This window comes from Eublepharis macularius, chromosome 9, assembly GCF_028583425.1.
Source record: "Eublepharis macularius isolate TG4126 chromosome 9, MPM_Emac_v1.0, whole genome shotgun sequence".
In the NCBI taxonomy this organism is placed as follows: domain Eukaryota; kingdom Metazoa; phylum Chordata; class Lepidosauria; order Squamata; family Eublepharidae; genus Eublepharis; species Eublepharis macularius.
Window position 1 is genome coordinate 87,657,653 of NC_072798.1, and position 16,605 is coordinate 87,674,257.

Sequence of the window (16,605 nt, forward strand, 5' to 3'; positions counted from 1 at the left end):
AATGGCAAATTTGCTTTCCTAGAGTTAGTTAATGAGTTTTCCAAGTAAACATCCAAGTTCCTTTTTATCGTCTGTCAGGTTTCTTTTATCTGAATCTGTTCATTCCATTGCCAGCCCATCATCCAAAAGGTGAATTCTTTGAATTCTTAGTGATCATTATAAGGAAAATAAAATATATCTCATAAAAATGGAAGTTGAAAAAATATAAATAATTTTTAAAAATCACACACAGTGCAATCCAATACAGAGTTAAACTCTTCTAAGGCATGGATATAGAAGAATGTAATTTTGCACTGGTGGAATCTGAACCCAGTTGCTGAATGCACCAACATTTTAATGATACTGTTAGTAATAAAATAACTGATTTTCCTACTATCCGGAACTCAAATTCCATCCATTGAATTTTGTACTGAACTAGACTGACATCTAATATATGCATATGAATTATACACACATACTTTATGGATATAATATATAGAATATATATTATATCATATGACTTACTGGATTGTTTTTATTGGTTTGTTTCATATTTATAGTTTATGTTGTTTTATGGCCTTTGGGGGGGGCAGGTCTCTGGAGATACTGCATGCAAATTCCCAAAATGAGTAAGTAAGAAACACCACTCTACAGATTTCCCAAACACTAAAACGAAAAACAAAGCACAACAGAACCAATTCAACAAAACAGCCGTAAGAACAAGATCTTTAAAAAGCTGCAGGATAATACTCTGCTAAATAAATATAGCAGCACATCTAGAAAGTTATACGCAAAATAGAAATGGGCAGGAACGCAACCCCACCCCCACCATAAACAGTAGCCGGGATGACCACCAAAAAGAAAAAAGAAAAGAAAAAAGATCTAGTGCCAAAAGATCATCAAGTATAAATAAGAAGACATGACAGAAAAGGCTACAGAGAATTGCTGAATGCACATACAAATACAAATCAAGTATACACAGAATTGTGCAGGCATTCATTGTAATCTGTGAACAGGGCTTGTGTGTACAGGGTAAGGGAATATTGTCCTTCATCCTTTTCCCTGGCTTTGAAAAGCTGAAGAGGAAGGGTAATAGAAGGAAACTGTCAGTAACTTAAAGGGCTGGACTTTCCTTCCCAAAGGTAAATTTCCATGCCTCTTTTCTGAAAAAAGAGGTGGTGGAACTCTCAAGAGGGAAATGAAGAAGAAACGCACGGGATTCTTTGAAATATTATTATTTTCATGCAGTATTGTCAAGTATTTTCAAGAGACGCCGGAACTCTGTTCCACTGTGTTCCTGCTGAAAAAAAGCCCTGCATTTTGTTCCTGTCTCTTTGACACAATATTTAATCTTGGACAAATTCGGCAATATTACTTCCTAGATAGGCAGGGGGTGGGGATAGAAATGCACTGTTGTTTTTTGGGCATTCACATGCTCAACAAGATGCATAAGACATTTCACATCTAGCAGTGAGGACAGGCTGAAAGTTAAAGATTTTAAAGAGGTATGTGAACACTAACGATATTTTGAATTTCCACAACATCAATAACTGGGACAGTGATTCATTAGGGCAAATATCCAAAAATAGGAACAGTTACAGGAGACAGCTGGCGGGAGAGGTGGGAAAAGAGATAAATATCCACACACCTTACTTCTTTACTACCAATTGTCCTGTGCTTCTTTATTCCCTGACAGTAAAGAGCCCAGTAGCACCTTCAAGGCTAACCAACTTTATTGCAGCATAAGCTTTTGAGAACCACAACTCTCTTCATTAGATGCATGCATCTGACGAAGAGAGTTGTCATTCTCGAAAGCTTATGCTACTACAGAGAGCTGTGTTTCTCAAAAGCTTATGCTACAATAAAGTTGGTTAGTCTTGAAAGTGCTACTGGACTCTTTACTGTTTTGCAACTACAGACTAACACAGCTAACTCCTCTGGATTTATTCCCCAAAGCAGCCTTTTCTGTACAAAAAACATCCGTCAGCCACCACTATATTCATTTGCATGTAATTAATCATCTGGCCCATAACGACAACATAAATATATTTATTTACTTCATTACTTTTTTTTATAGTGTGTCTTTCTCATTGATACTCAAGGAGGGTTACAGAATAAAAGTAAAAAGAGTCCAGTAGCACCTTTAAGGCTAACCAATTTTATTGTAGCATAAGCTTTCGAGAATCAAGTTCTCTTCGTCAGATGCATGGTACAGAAACTGGTCAAATATAGAAGAGGAGGGGGGAGGAGGGGAGGAGAGAGAAGATGCAATTGGGGGGGAGGGAGGATGCAACCAAAACATTCCTTTGCCTCTTCTCTCTCCTCCCCTCCTCCCCCCTCCTCTTCTATATTTGACCAGTTTCTGTACCATGCATCTGACGAAGAGAACTGTGATTCTCGAAAGCTTATGCTACAATAAAATTGGTTAGCCTTAAAGGTGCTACTGGACTCTTTTTGATTCTGCTACTACAGACTAACACGGCTAACTCCTCTGGATCTCAGAATAAAAGTAATGTACTCATCAAGTACAAGATATCCAATGAACAGTACAGAATTAAACTGTAAAAAACAAATTGCCTAAGGAAAGATATACTTAGAAAAAGCTGTAGTCCAAATAACACCCAGAATAATCATTGCAGTAGACTACAAACCTCCCGTAAAGCCCCCGCGACACTATACTATAGTTCTAATCCCTTCCTTAAAACGGCCTCCTGAATATTTTGGTTTTAAGACAGTCTGTGCGATAATAGAAGAGTGGGACCTCCTCAGGCAGGCCATTCCTTCAGGTACCAACTCTCCAGGAGATCTCCTGGAATTGCAACTGCTCTCCAGACAACAAATGAGTTCTCCTGGAGAAAATGGCTGCTTTGGAGGGTGGACTCTATGACATTATCCCCTGCTAGTTTTATGCAGCTGGATACTGGTGCTTAGGATAAATTTGAACGTGGTTGTGATGTCATTGGCAAGGATTCAGCTGTCCACTGCAAATTTGGCTTTGGGTAGTATCTGGTCAAGTAAAGATTGGCAACATGACTATCGAAATCCTAAGCAGAGTTACTCCAGTCTAAGCCCATTGAAATCAATGGGCTTAGACTGGAGTAACTCTGCTTAGGATTTCACTGTTTGTCTTTTGCTCCTTTTTTCAGATGGGCTTTGTTTTGATACTATGTATGAATGTGCTGAAATATAAATAGAAAGTCTGCTTTAAAAAACGAAACAAAAATGGCATGTGCAGATAAATGTTCTATTCCATGTCATTTTCTGTATGCAGTGTGCAGCCTTCACACTACAGATGCTCACAATCTGTCGTGATTTGACGTGCATCCCTTTCCGATGGAACATTTGTCTACATTTCACACCCTTCTGGACCTAGTGCCAGCTGGTTACGAGGTTTAAGAAGCTGTCTCCCTGTTTTGAATTTTATCCTCATATCTTATTTGGATTAACTGGATCAAAAAAAATGGCAATGACTATCGATACAGCACCACGAAAAAGTGTTTATTTTTAACCTGTGAAAAGCAGTCAAATTGCAAAAATGTTGGCAGCATTTGAATGCATGGAGCTCCCTCCCCTTTTTTTGTTTTTGAAAGGAGCAAATGTGTTTGCTGTTTCGAAAATAAAAATTTTTGATATATCCCCCCACACTCTCACTTAAAACAAAATTGTACAAACACACACAGAAGGCTGCTTAAGAAGTAGCTGTGCTCGATCATGTGGTAGAATCCACGTTTCTTCCTTTACAAGAAAGCTGTGTCTTTGTAAGCTTGTATTTATTTACCCTATGGCATTGTTTATGGAAATGTCCTTGATATTGACTGTACTAATCTCGCACTGTGTAGCCCGCCTTGAGTCTCAGTGAGAAAGGCAGACTATAAATAAATAAATAAATAAATAAATAAATAAATAAATAAATAAATAAATAAATAAATAAATAAATAAATAAATAAATCTAGTTTGGGCTCTGGTCACTTCTCACCTTAGCTTCTGCAACCTTCTTCTCTCTCCACTCATTACATCTCTCCAGCCTCATTCTGCCACCAAAATAGCCAACCTCTCACCATTCTGAATATGTGACACACATTTGGAAATCCAAACACTGCCCTCGGGCCTATTTCCAGATCCAGCACAAACTCCTGGGGGAAGCGTTGCGGCTCAGCAGCAGAACATCTGCTTGGCGTGCAGAGGATGCCAGGTTCAATTCCCGGTCTCTCCAGCTGACAGGATCAAGTAGCAGGCGATGTGAAAGAACTCTGCTTGAGACCTTTGAGAGCTGCTTCCAGTCAGTGAAGCCGCAGAACAAACATGGGTGTGCACTTCCCGCAGTGACCAGAAACAAAAAGAAGGGGAAGGCAGCAACTACAATACCAAAAGAATTATGAAAATATGATATATATGCTTATAGTAATGACAATACAAGTGGATAAACAGCATATGTGAAAATTAATCAAAGATATGACTCATATATACAAGTCATATATACAAAAATTCAATGAGTCATATATACAAAAATTCAAAGGTTAGAGACCAAAAGCCGAATATATCCAGACAAATTAATGGCAAAACACAATACAATCAGTACATGGAAGTAATTTACAAAGTGCCAGGACCAATATCAATGTAAAGTCAAAGTAAGCTGGTTCAGACCACAAACGTAGTATATACTCATAAAGGAAAAGAGTTGGTAATCAGTTCATTTGTACAAACAATGTCCATATGTGGGCAACACCAAAAACTCCTATGAAAGGGCCAACGGGCTCATGCTTGCATATTTCATATTCCCGTTTCACAGGTCATTGCTTCCTCAGGGCGGTAACCTAGAAGAATATATATATATATATTATACATTTATGAATGTATAATACATTATACATTGTTTATTATATGTTTATGACCTTCAGCCTAGTATAACCTTTCCAGTTCCAAGTCTGGCTCTGGAAGGCAGCTCCAGCCCATTTCCATTCCTCCCTGCCCTCCGGTTGCGATCCCATACAGACTGGAGAGGCAAAATTGACAGAGCCTTCGGGGAGGCAAAGATGAAATTAACAAAACCTCTGCAAAGCGATCTCTGCTGGCTTTGTCTTTTTAAACTACGCTTCCCGGCTAACATTGCATCTCCTTACACTTGACGAACACGTGCCAAGGCGTCACGTGTAGAGAGACTCCATGTGCGCTCACTCACCCAGCTGGCCTCAAACCTTTCTCCTTGCTATCTAGTAATTTTGCATTTCTCTTATTCAGTGAATAGAAACACAAAGGCATAAGGAAGACACTACAAAGCCATCAGAGGGCTGTATTGTAGGGAGGTGGCCTCTAAGAGATGCTTCAATAAAAAGATAGAGATCAGAGACTTCACCATTGTCTCCTATCTGTTGCTTTAAATATGATCCTACCGGGTAGTTCTATGTGGTTTAATGTCAGCCTTAGAATTGCTCATGCTCTGTTTCAGCATTTCTTCTACTCCGTATTGTATTTTTGCTGCTGTTATGTCTTTGTAGATTTGCATTTATATATTTCATGGCATTGCTTATTGAAATTCCATTGTTGTTGACTGTACTAATCCCACACTATTTAGTCTGCCTTGAGTCCCAGTGAGAAAGGCGGACTATTAATGTTATTAATAAACAAATAAATAGTACAGCTCTCTTTATAATAGCCACTCACCTGGATTATATTGGACCCATAAAGAGGCAGCATACTGCCCTTCTTGCAGTGTCTGTGGAACAATATACCAAGGCGCTTTTATTCCGCACTTCCCTCAAGATACCTACTTCTCCCCTTTTTATTCTTACAATACTGCCATGAGGGAGGTTAGGCTGAGAGGGTGTGAATGGCCCAGGATCATCCAGTCAGCTACATGGCAGCATTGGGGATAAAACTTGGGACTCTCCAGTCCAAAACCAGAGCTTTAAGGAAAGGTTTCTTTTTAAAAAGTATGGATTTATGTTTGCAATGTTCAACACTCGTGGCCTAGCCCTATTTTTAAGTCTGGTAATCAAGGATCGATTGAAAAACATCTAACTGCTTTCACTCAAATTACCCTTGCTACCGTTATATTTGTTTACTGCCTGTATCGATAACCTGAGATATGCCAATAAAGGTGTTGTTGTTGTTGTTCACTCGTGGCCAATATTCTACTCAAACATCACATTTCCAGCCAGAAACACAAGTAGTAGTAGTAGTAGTAGTAGTAGTAGTAGTAGTAGTAGTAGTAGTAACAACAACAACAACAACAACAACAACAACAACAACAACATTTGATTTATATACCGCCCTTCAGGACAACTTAATGCCCACTCAGAGTGGTTTACAAAGCATGCCATTATTATCCCCACAACAAAACACCCTGTGAGGTGGGTGGGGCTGAGAGAGCTCCAGAGAGCTGTGACTAGCCCAAGGTCACCCAGCTGGCTTCAAGTGGAGGAGTGGGGAATCAAACCTGGCTCTCCAGATTAGTAGTAGTAGTAGTAATATTAGTAGTAGTAGTAGTAGTAGTAGTAGTAATAATAATAGATTTATATACAGCCTTTCAGGGCAACTTAATGCCCACTTAATGCCCACTTAGAGCAATTTACAAAGAGTGTAATTATTATCCCCATGACAATCACCCTGTGAGGTGGATGGGGCTGAGAGACCTCTGAAGGAGCTGTGACTGACCCAAGGTCACCCAGCTGGCTTCAAGTGGAGAAGTGGGGAATAAAACCCGGCTCTCCAGATTAAAGTCCTGCTGCTCTTAACCACAACACCAAACTGGCTTGCATGGGCAAGAATATCAGGCCTCAGGCCTGTTCGCTGTGGCCTGCCCACGCATGGCTGCATTTTAGGGTCAAATAACAAGGTGGATTCATCAATATTTTCCTGCTAGCAGAAGGTGTTTTTTTTTTTTTACCAATTCCACCCTCCTATAGCTGACTCCCTCCCCCTCATGCTGGTTCGTTTTAGAGAGAATTTTGCACTGCAGCAGAAAGGGATATGCAAAAAAGTTCCTTCCATCAGGAGAGATTTTTCACAGCATCCACATCAATACATCTGGAATTTCGACTGTGGAATTCCAGTATTGTTTCTTTGGTTCCGACTTAGTATTTTACTCAGTCAGCTTATTAGCTAAATAGCAACAAACTAGAGATACTCTCGTAAACACTGCTTCTCATAGATCTCTGTCTTTTCCAAGATGAGGAGGAAAACAAATTTGCCAACAACAGGATGTCGGCAAATCCCACAGGAACAAGGCTGGCGACTCACAGACTTCACTCATTCCCACTTGCCTTTCACGCACACACATAATTCATAGGTAATTTCTCCAGTTAAAGGGTAGCTTTGACACACTGAGGCTGCCATCCTCTTAAAGACGGTAAATTGCTCTTGGGTGGTGATTTTTAGTGGAGGCCTGCACAGTTTATTTTAAGTAATCCCCTGTGAATGATGACAGAAACGTGCTATGAATAACTGTTCTCCTTGGAATTCCAAAACTGCTTTGAACTTGCAGGAAAAGCCCAAAGAATTCAGGGGTGGACTTCATCTACGTGCCAGGAGCCAGAGTAGCAGATGATACATTAATGTTTAAAGAGAAAATGTCACAGAGAGTCATGGTGAAGAATGAGATCTCAAGTGGCTGGGCTGTTTCTCATTGCTGCAAGCACTGAATTTTTTAAAAATCCAGAGCACTAAAAGTGGTTTCCCATATTTTCCCAATATGTTGTCGAAACTCAGAAATGCTTCATTCTCGTGATTTAAAAAAGAAGACTCAAAGGAAGTTTGACCATGCCACAAACCCAATTGTGTAACTGTTCCACGCTTCTCGTACTGGCTGCTTTACAGTTATGAGGTTAGCATGGTTACCAACTCTGGATCATTATTTTTAATGGAAAATCTATTCAAAATAATCACACCCAAACTGCACAGAACATAGCCCTTCCCCTAATCTGAAGATCTCCTACGTTTCAAGCTGATTGAAAATGGGGGCCAATTTTACAGATGCTCAAAGCAGGTCCTCCTCTGCACAGCCATGCTTATCTCCACTGATTTCTAAAATGGCAACAACCTAGTAAGAGAATTCAAACTGGCATTACACTCCAACCCCGGGTCATTTCATTTTCCTACTCTTAACAGTGACTGACTGACAATAAAAAAAACTTTTACCTTTCCACTGAATAATATCCATTTGCCATGCTTCTTTGTTGTGGTCTGTTTAACAGAGTAAGGAGATTGGTAGTTTTCCCACAATTCCCTATAGGAGCTTTTTGGGGGGAAGCAGGGGCTGGAGTCATTTTTGAACCACATATCAACAAACCTGCAGCATTGTGTCTTCTGCCTATTTACCAAAGAACCCCCCAAGTTTCAAGCAAATTGGACAAACGGTTTGAATTCTACAAGTCTCTGAACAAGCCTCGGCTTTCTACTTCTAGAGGGAAAGAAAATTCTCTCCCCAACCCATAAAGGAGGAAGAGAGGAGAATGGCAGCTCTCTGGAGTTTGGGATTATCTGGCAGTGCTTCATGCTCCTCTCGCGCAAGGATCTGATTGGGAGAGATGTCCAGGAAATCATTAGATTGGCTGGGAGCGCTCTGTCACCACCTTTGCTGTGATCTGATCAGAAGGGACAAGCACCATTGTCAGGGAAATTAGTAGGAGAAAAAAATACATTCTGCTCATGCTGCGAGGCTGGTAAGCCTCACAACTTGAAAAACAAATCTACTTTTTTCAGGGAGGAGTTTTTGTTATTGGCAAGCAGGGGTCATTTCTTAGAAAAAGAGCTGGAGGCACTCATTAGCATAACACATTAGCATGACTGATTTGCATATGCCACACCCCCTGACATCAGCTATCCTGGCTGCTTTGGACCCAATCCTGGCCATTCAGGGCCGAAATTGGGCCCAAAACGGCAAAAAGGGACTGAAAATAGCCAAAAAGGGGCCCAAAATGGTCAGGAGTGGGCTGCTGCTGAACAGGAGAGTGATCCACCACCTGTCAGAGGCCCGATCTGGGCCATTTCGGCCCCAATCCAGGATGAAACGGGCCCAAAATGGCTGAGTCAGGTGGGCGGGGCCATCTGACATGTGACCTCTTTGGGGAACTGCCAGAACTGCATTCCTGTGTGTTCCCCCTTGAAATGAGCCCTGTTGGCAAGCTTCTTGGATTTATGTTACTGTTCCAGAATATCAGCGTAATATTTCAAAATTGTGATTTCCGTGTGTATCTTCGGTGTGGGAATTCCGTTTTGCACACCCCTAGTATGGAGATCTGTTATAATTAAGGGGAAGTCAACCCCGCCCTCAAACATACCTTAGGATTGGTAGCCCTATGTTCAATAGACCTTAATAGTTCTCCCTCCAACGAGAACTAACCCACGGTAGATACTAGCCCCTGGAACTTTCCACAACTCAGAGAAGCACATAACCATATACTTAGCTGCAGTCAGTAATTCTTGCAAATACTTGAAAATAAAATTTGAGTACTAGAGCAGAGCTCAGAGACAGGAGCTGGAACTAGGACTACCACCTCCAGCTTGGGAAAAACTGGGAGATTTGGGGGCAGATTTGGGATATCAGAGTTTGGGGACAGGAGGGAGCTCAGATGTGAATCTATAGTCTGCCCTCTGAAGCTGCCATTTCATCCAGGAGAAGTGACCTCTGTAGTCTGGACATCAGCTGTAATTTCAGAACTCCAGACCCCACTGGAAGACAGCAGCGCTAGCAACTTGGAACCCTGCAGTTTTATGGTCATTCCAGGACCACACCCAGTGGTCTTCCACAGAAAAAGTTATTTGGTGAGACTCAGGGTGCACCAAGCTAAAGTGTTCTGCACACTCACCTAGGAACAAGTCTAATTAAACACAGTGGGAATTACTTCTGAGTAAAAATGCTGTGGCAGAACAGCCTTGCTGGTTCCCTCATGATACTCCATTCAGCTCTTTGAGGCACGTAGGAACCCAGAAAACATCACAAATGAGCTACTGGCTCTCTTGACCTTAAACGGTTTTTCCTCTCTGGCTTCTCCTCTGGTACACTGTCACCCTCCAAGAGGGCCCCAAGTACTCCTGGTTTCCTTTCCGTGTTGCCATTCTAAGGCTCCAGCTAGCACCCGTGTCTCCCCCTATCTGAGGCCTGATTACCATGGAGATGGGCTGTTGCACTCCTAGGGAAACCGTGATTTAGCAGCTGACCACCTCCCTTCCCCCAGGGCCCGTTTTAAATAGCATGTTCGAACAGCGGAGGTCTATGTGATATGGAGAACAACTACCAGCATTTAAAATAGTAGAAAGTTTTTTTAAAGTCCACACACGTACTCTCTGTGCAACAAAATGAACAAGGATTACAAAGGAAAGACGTTCACATGCAGTCCTCTGTCTATCAGCCCTATACATGCCCTTGCTGATCTTGTTCTCAGGCAAGTTCATTAACTTAGAAGCGTAATGGAGACCCATCTATCTTATTATCTAATATCCCTCACTGGTTATAATTCCAGAAAGATAGCCATAATTATTTAGTGGTGCCTGATTAAATCACACACCTACTTTGACAAGTTTACAAAGTTTTTCAGTTCCAGAGAACATCACAACTGAGTACGAAAAAGAAAGTCTGCAACTGGCTCCCTTCTGCTTCGAGGTGACAACATAACATCAGTGCTGGATTAGATTGAAGGTCCAGCTAGTCCAGTTTCGTGCTTCCTACGGTGGCCACCTAGTAGGATATAAGAAGTCCTCAAGCAGGCCCGGAAAGCCACAGCTCTCCCTTGTTTAGTCCCAGCAACAGGAACTACCTCTGACCATGGAAGTTTTATTTAGCTTTCCTAGATGATAGTGCTGATAGTCCTATTATCTGGATGTAAATATAATCCCCCTCTTAAATCCCCCATTACTACATTAGTTAGGTATTATTGTGGGTGGTGGAGTATGCTTTTATTGCTACTCAATTTTGTTGAGTGATTCCATTTTCCAGTATAGCAAGAAAAGTAGAAATTTTCTCCCTATTTCCTCTCACCCAGCCATTCACGGTTTTATAAACCTGTTATTGTGTTCTACTCTTAACCACCTTTTTAAAAGAAATATAAAATCTTGAAGCGCTTTAAGGCAGCCAGACCTAGACACAACTTTCCACGAATTTCACACGCAGGGATTCAACAATGGAGAATACACAACTGTCAGGATGTAACCGTCTAAGGAGTGCCCAACAAAACCCTAAAATAGCAGCGAATTTTCTTCCTTTTAAGTGCCAACCTCCTGCGGAATTGTACATGAATGAGTCATTTTGTAGATCAAAAGGTCTGAGAACTGGTCGTGTTTACCAGAGATGTGTATTCAAGAAGATCTAAGCTTAAAGCGTAATGATTACACACAAGATCAAAGGGAGAACTTCAAATGTATCTGACCCAGTGTAATACACCCTCAAGCGTGCAGATCATTTTATCATGTCATGCCAAACTGTATTTCCATTTAAAACAGTCCCGATCAGGATCCAGCTTTGTAAATTATGGTCAAGAGCTGTCCTCCCTCTTCGCAAGCACCTGTAGAGTTTTTTTCATGCTTGCTTTCCTTCTGAGCCCAATGGTTCAATATGTAATGTCTGATTAATTCCCATGTGATGTGTGGCTATTTTCTGTGGAGATATCTTTATTTCCAAACCACAGTGGATTTTCAGAAAAAAACTGATTTGATCCTAAAAGCGTAAATTAAAAAACAGTGACTGTTACAGAAAGATTAAAGAGATTCCAGCTTTTGAGAGAGACAGAGAGATCAAACAGCTTCATGACCAAGCGGAATGCATTTCTGAAACCTAAACCACAGTAGCTTTTTTTTTTACAGCAACAAGAAACGGAAGTATGACTGCATGCTCGGCTCTAAGTTATGGACTGTAGTTAGCTCAGTACAAAGGTGCCTGCGTTTTTAGGTAGCTTTTTTCTGTATTGGATCATAAACGCAAGATGGAGACTTCATACTCAACTATGATTAGTGCAAATACTAACACTTGACATTCCCATTCTCCTGTGTGTGTTATATGCTGTCAAGTCACCTCCAACCTATGGCGACCCTATGAAGGAAAGACCTTCAAAACATCCTATCATTAACAGACTTGCTCAGATCTTGCAAACTGGAGGACGTGGCTTCTTTTATTGAGTCAAGCCATCTCATTTTCGGTCTTCCTCTTCTTCTACTGCCTTCCACTTTTCCTAGCATTATTGACTTTTCCAGAGAATCTTGTCTTCTCATAAGGCGACCAAAGTACGATAGCCTCAGTTTTGTCATTTTAGCTTCTAGGGAGAATTCAGGCTTCATTTGATCTAATACCCATTTATTTGTCTTTTTGGCCATTTATGGTATCTGCAAAGCTCTCCTCCAGCACCACATTTCAAATGAATCAATTTTCTTCCTGTCAGCTTTCTTCACTGTAACATCCATACATTGTAGTTAATCTATTAAGAGTAGTTTATCCCTCTGCTTCTGTATTCTCTTTATTCAATGTTCTTCTAGGAATTTAGAATTCTGAATTACCTGGTCTTGTTTCCAAAATGGAGCTGATGTATTAGGAGGGGTTCATTATTCTTTCAAAATCCTATATCTAATAATGAACCTGGCTTCTGTGCCGATCTATCGATCCAGAAAAATGAGGCATGGGGGCACTCCAACATTTGCAGAAAGATGCCAATAGGTTTTAAAAACGGGCAGCAGGGAATTCAATCCAGAATGGAAGAACACAGACAGTGCTCAGGAAAGAGAAGGGAGTGACAGGGGATGCGGGGGAATGGAGGTGGCCACTTGGGAGAAGATGATGGCCAGATGGCGACTGAGATCCTGCTGTCAGGAGACAGAGGAGAAAAAAGGAGGAGAAGTTGTAGTCAAGGAAGACAGGAAGACAGAAAAGTAGGCATGCTGGCTAGAAAACAAGCAAGTGGGTGGGCTGCAGTGGACCAGCAAGCAAAGCGCTGAAGAGGAAGAGCAAAGAACATAGCCAGGCACGCCCAGAAGGATGAGGCGGTGCTGGGGAGGAGAAGGCAAAAAGAGAGTCAGGGGAAGCAAGAGAGGAGGGGTCAAAAAGGAGGAAAAGTGCCCAAGAGGGAAGAAGGCAGTGGAGGGATATAGCGGGTTGCTGGGGTGAGTAGAACAAAGGAGGATGGGATGCCCTGCTGAGCGAATCTCACTTCTGAATTTTGGATGGAATGCTTGGCCTGTTGATTCCATACAGTCCAGCCTGACTACAATGATCTTTTTCCTGAAGCCCTTTTCTCCATCTTCTCGACTGTAGAGTTGCTGTAGGTGGCAAGCAGAGGCAGGGCTTTTTTAGTGGTGGTGCCCTGCCTTTGGAATGATCTTCCCCTTGAAGATTACCTGACACCCACTTTACTGCTTTTAGGCTCAAGACCAAACCTTCTAAAAAAAACCCTCAGGCTTTTAACTAACAACTTTTACAGCTGTTAGATGAATATACTTTTTGGGCTGTTCATTTATACCCTATATTGTTGTGAATGGCTGTTTTTATGGCTTCTATGGCTGTATGCTTGTTGATTTTATACTATTTTATGATTTTATTGTAGTTCTATTTGCTTTTCAAGTTTGTTATATCTAAGTGGAGTACATCAAAACTAAAACAGGCACTCAAATACATGTACTACCATGAAATCCATGCTGCTTTCAATTGTATTTATTTCTTGCATGCTGTATTTTGTTTTGTGAACTCTCTCACACAAGAAGAGAAACAGCTTCATCCAAATTTTACATTCGTCATTTTATGATCTCAATCTAATATTTTACTTTTGTTGCTAACCATAATTACCTTTAAACGTGGACTGCAGTGCTGATTCTTCAGTGTGATTAAAGCCATTTTAATCAATTTAAAAGCACCCTCAAGTAATTAGGCAACAGATTTTTTTTAAAAAAAATCATAGAAGTATTTGCAAAAAGCCACGGGACTAGGATTGTCTTTCCTCGCCCCTGTCAGGATTAATAGCAGTCAGGAAGATAGGGTATTTCCACTGGGAAATGGCAAAGCAGGAAAAGCCCCTTTCTCCTGGTGTCAGGTCCTCAGCTTATTCCCCCCCCCCCGGGCTGCTTTTTAAGACTCATAAATACATTTGGTGATTTGCAGTGTGATCCTAAGACAAGTTACACTTACTAAGGTTAGTTCTACATCCATCAACATCAATGAACATAGAAGGGGGCACCTCTGCTTAGGAGGGCAGTATCCAGGGCTCATTTTGAGGGGGAACGCACAGGAACGCAGTTCCGGCAGTTCCCCAAAGAGGTCACATGTCAGGTGGCCCCACCCACCTGACTCTCGGCCATTTTGGGCCCGTTTCAGCCTGGATTGGGGCTGAAACGGCCAGGATCGAGCCCCTGACGGGTGGTGGATCACTCTCCCACTCAGCAGCAGCCTGATCCTGACCATTTTGGGCCCAATTTCGGTCCTGAGTGACCAAGATTGGGTCCAAAACAGGCAGAATAGGTGATGTCAGGGAGTGTGGCATATGCAAATCGGTTATACTAATGACACACCTCTGGTGATGTCAAGGGGTGTGGCATATGCTAATGAGTTATGCTAATGAGTTCCTCCAGCTCTTTTTCTATGAAATGACCCCTGGCAGTATCCATCAGGTATCTCACATAAAACCTCTGCTCCCCACTCACACAGGAGAGAATGCCTCTTCAAAGGCAATGCCTATTATGAGGTATTCATGCATTGGCCCCAAATAAAGACCTTTTCTTGTTCTGAGAGATCACTTTAGTCAAATGCAAAATAACAACAAGAACAACTGAGCTTATTATACCGCTCTTCTAGATAGATTAGTGCCCCACTCGGAGCAGTGAACAAAGTCAGTGTTTTTATTACAATCTCCGCAATCCACCTGGGGGGCTGGGGCTGAGAAGGGGGGATTACTGATGCCACCTACTGAGCTCATGGCAGTAGTGGGATTCGAGCCAGCAGAGTGTGGATTCACATCCCAACCCCTTAACCACTATGCCACAGCAGCTCTCGAACTTGATGGGAATGGTCTAGCTAGCTAGCTGAACTAAACCCAGCCCCTGAAGGCATTTTTGTGGAGGCGCCACCAAAATCTGCATGTCTCCCTGAGGCCTGAGAATACTTCTAAGCAGATGCCATTTCAGACTATCAGCATCAAACAGCTAACATGCTAGGGCAGGGGTGGGGGAAATGAGATTCACGAAGTATTATTCAAGTATTTACTATTTATTTACAAAATTTATACCTTGTCTTTGAGACCTCATCAGGACCACCAAGGTGGCTAAACATAAAAACAATTAAAAACATAGGGAAGGAAGGATCAGCAAGGGAACGCAAGGTGGAACAAAAAGTCTTCACTCGCTGGAGGAAGAGGGCAACAGAAGGGGACGGACAAATCTGCCTGTGGAGTTGGTTCCAGAGGTTCAGTTCCATGACTGAGAGTCTCTCTACACAAGACCTCTTACACGAGGACGCTCAGGCGAAGGGAGGCGCAATGTTAGCCAGGAAGCATAGTTTAAAAAGAGGAAAAGGCTCTGCCTATTTCCCCTCTCTACAGAGCCGGCAAAGATTGCTGCTCAGAGGGTTTGCTAATTTCCTCTGGTGAAATTGACAGAACGTTTGGGGAGACGAAAAGGAAATTAACAAACCCTCTGAGCAGCCATCTTTGCTGGCTTTGTAGAGAGGGGAAATAGGCAGAGCCTTTGACTCTCTTTTTAAACTACGCTTCCTGGCTAACATTGTGTCTCCCTTCACTTGAGCATCCTCGTGTAAGAGGTCTCGTGTAGAGAGACTCTGAGAGGACCCCCTTCCCAGGTTGTTGTTCCTCTATCCTTACTTTTGGAAGTTGCTGTGTTTTGTCTTACATCGCGTTGCCAGCCTCCAGGTAGTGCCTGGAGACCTCCTGGAATTGCAACTGATCTTCAGGCCATAGAGTACAGTTCCCCTGGAGAAAATGGCTGCTTTGGAAGGTGGACTCTATGGCATTATACACCACTAAAGTCTTTCTCCTCCCCCAAACCCACCCTCTCCAGGCTCTACCTCCCAAATCCCCAGAAATCTCCCAAGCTGGAGCTGTCAACCACAGCCTTACATGATCCCAGGTCTGGCAGGGATTGGACGGAGCAGCACATCATCAACAGAACTCTCATCACTGCTACAGTTGCAGAAACGGCATGCTCCAAACCCATGTTCAGCACCAATCATGTCATTAGGCCATGAAGACACCGGACGGATTTTTAAAGGCTGGGCTTTTCATAACTTCATTTTCAGTATTAGCTCTCTGTAAGAAGATGGTATTCCTGATCCATTGCTGAAATGGACAACAATGTAGTTGTATCACATACTTTCCCCTGCTCCTCCAAAGAGTAAGTTTCCCCTAGAGGAGCAGAAATATTTTCCCTTTTTACAGCATGCATATTTCTAGAAACTGCTAACCTTATAAGGTTGCCAACGTCCTAGAGATCTTCTGAGATTGCAACTGATCTCCAGCCTACAGAGATCAGTTTCCTTGGAGAAAACTTTGGAGGGTGAAGACTCTGCATTATAGCCTACTGAGGTCCTTTCCCTTCCCAAGCCCTGTCGTCCCCAGGTTTCACCCCCAAATCTTCAGGAATTTCCCAACCTACAGCTGGCAATTTGTTACTAGAAAGTTCCTTGGCAAAGTTTCTATTGTCATA